The following is a 3,035-nucleotide window of genomic DNA, read 5'->3' on the forward strand; positions in this document are numbered from 1 at the left end:
TCCCTTCAAAGTCGTTTTGTATTTTTATCTCTTCTTCTGCTCTAATTGTATCTTTACTTTCTTTAACTAATCGTTTAAGTATCCTGTTTTTGCGTCTATAATAATTTCTACGTCTACTTATTTCCTCATTGCTAAGACCTGCGATGTTCAAAGTTCTCTTGTACGCTTCTCTTTTTGCTTTATGGGCAGCCTGAATTTCATCATTCCACCACGCATCACCAGACATTCTTCCTACAACTGCGGTACCACACACTTCGATCGCGCATCTAACAAGGATATCCCGTAACATTGTCCAGGCGCCCTCTAAATCTTTGTTTTTTATACGGTCCTCCCATGTTGCCCTGTCTATGCTTTCGATTATCTTATTTTGGAAATCTATTCGCACATCCGGTTTCTGTAGGTTCTCAATTCTGATTCGCGTTTGTTTTGCTTTCTTGGGTCTCTTTTTTCTCCAACCCCGACCTAAGTTAATTTTTGAGGTCAGAAGGTAATGATCAATATTGCATTCAGGACCCCTCATGACCCTTGTATCTTTAACTAACTCTCTAAGTCTTTCATCCGCAACAACAAAGTCAATTATACTGCGGCTATTTCCTTTAGACCAGGTGAACATGTGGATCATTTTATGTCTAAACCAAGTATTTGTAGTAATTTATCAAAATGCTGTATCTTAGTGAGAAATGGTCGGATCAAGGTCTCAAAAAAGCATTTTGAAGCTTTAAGTTTCAAGTTTCGAGAAATTTTGGAAAAAATATTTGCAAATTTTTGTGCTTTATTCAAGTCCACGAGCTTTTAATAATGTTTTCCGACTTAGCTATAGTATGGAGCGTAACCCTTTAATTATTTTAAAAGTTTAACCGCTTGCAAGAAGCAAACGGCTTATTAGATCGAAATGTACTTTAGAATGGTTTTTAGGAGGTTACTTAACTGTAAAAGGCACACTCAACGTTAGTCATTTCATGAAGATTTGATATTTAGCCGTTGATGTTCTGAAAAACTATAAATTACCCTTTTATCCTCTTTCTTAAAATTTATGTCATGCATAAAATAATTTTGTTATCCAAGATCGTTGCAGAATTCCGTAGAACGTTTATTCCAGTTTTTAAAACTGCTGTTAAATTGCCTGTGCGACCATTGGTTAATGAGATATCGCCGATCAAAGACCAAAGGGTTCTTTTTGATTTAATGTTCGATACCCCCGTGTAGAAATTATGACCTGGTTCGGGCCGGATTCCGGCAGGTTTGCCCTGCTTGTATCCGGAATCTGGTCAGGCCGCCCGGTCGGATTCTGGTTGGTTTCGTCACGCTGCGCTGGTCGAATCCCAACCGGGTAAGCCCAGTCGGCTCCCGGCCGGGTTACTCGATCGGATCCCCGATACAAATAGGGTAACCCGGTCGGAATCCGACCGGTTTTTGACTGGGCTCCTCGATCGCATTTTACTGGAGCCTTTTTACCACAGCGAACATATTCTAACAACTGGTCGAGATAAGAATCTTTTTCAGCACTAATTTCCATTTGTAAAAAGATGTTGGAATTTTAATTTAAGAACTGCGTTCATAATAATAAACATATTAACTACAAAACATTGGTTCAATTTAAGTGCTAAAAGTATAGGTTATGATCCTTAAGTTTCTGTATGCAATTGCATTGTAAGAAATTAAACTTAAATTATATAACAAATTTACCTTAAGCGTAATTTAGTTTGCATAGGTTTTTTTTACAAGAGATAAAATAAATTTCAGGGGTTTCACGTGACATCCTAACCTGTGAAACCGGTTTAGAAAATTGATTTGACATCAACGTTGAAGAATATTGATAAAGCTTATTTATTAACAAAAAAAATTCAATTACCTTTATAAATAATCCGCTTGCTCCAGAAAATTGGATACAATTTTGTGAAACTTAACAAATTTCTTAACGGATAACCTGGCGTCAACCGTCATTTTACTGCGTTTTTAGCATTAAAGACTCCGGAAGTCGCCGAATCGTTATTACGTGCAAGCATGATATCGTAATTCAAAACCTCGTTTGGAAAAAGTTATTTCTCTTCTTATTACATTTTTTAATTATTCAGGATAATATATAAATACATTAAAAATAAGCAAAAATTGTATCACAAAAAAAGTATAATTTCACTGGGAAATTATGTTTGAAAATAAAAAGAAGTTGGTCAACGATTTCGCAGTCACGGCAAGTCTGGTAACCGCAGAACCAAAAGTGGGAAACCATATAATTAAATATAGTTTAATTTTTCTTCCATATTGATAAAATACACCTAAAACACAAAAAATTGGTCTTTTACCTGTCAGATATTCACAAACGACCCACTTACGGCAGTCGTTTGTGGATATTTCTTTAGATATATTTATGGTTATGATACTTCTATTATGCACTATTTTTGGCCCGACTGGGTCCCGGTGGAAACTAGATCAGATCCCGGCCGGGCAATTAACAAAATAGTATCCCGGTTTAACCCGGTCAGATTCTGGCGAGAAACCTTCTTCTGGTCGGGTCAAACCGGGCTATTTCCACACGATTCTCAGTGAGAAATGGTCATACCGAAGTTAAAAAGAAAACAAATTGAAGCTGAATAAACAAGCTATCCGTTCCATAATGTAGTTAAATACGAATATATTTCACTGAGATACAGCATTCTGAAACATCACTGAAAATTCGGAAAATGTTTTTGGCCTTGAATTTTCTTGATTAGTATATATATAATTTTTAAAAAGTTACTGAGAGCAACTACCATCTATGAATATGACACAAGCTCCCCGTAAGACCGCGGTAAGGCACACCTATGGCCCCGTCTCGCTATACACACACACACACACACACACATATATATATATATATATATATAAAGCTACGAAAATAATGTGTATAATAATTCTTGCAGAGAAATCATCATATCACGTTCGGCAAAAGCGTGCATCAGGATCAAGTCAATATCAAACTCACTTACAACAAATTCCGCAACAATCTCCAGCCGTATCTTATCCTGGGCATATGGGGGGTGGCTCATTACAACCGG

Source organism: Belonocnema kinseyi, chromosome 1, assembly GCF_010883055.1.
Source record: "Belonocnema kinseyi isolate 2016_QV_RU_SX_M_011 chromosome 1, B_treatae_v1, whole genome shotgun sequence".
NCBI lineage: Eukaryota > Metazoa > Arthropoda > Insecta > Hymenoptera > Cynipidae > Belonocnema > Belonocnema kinseyi.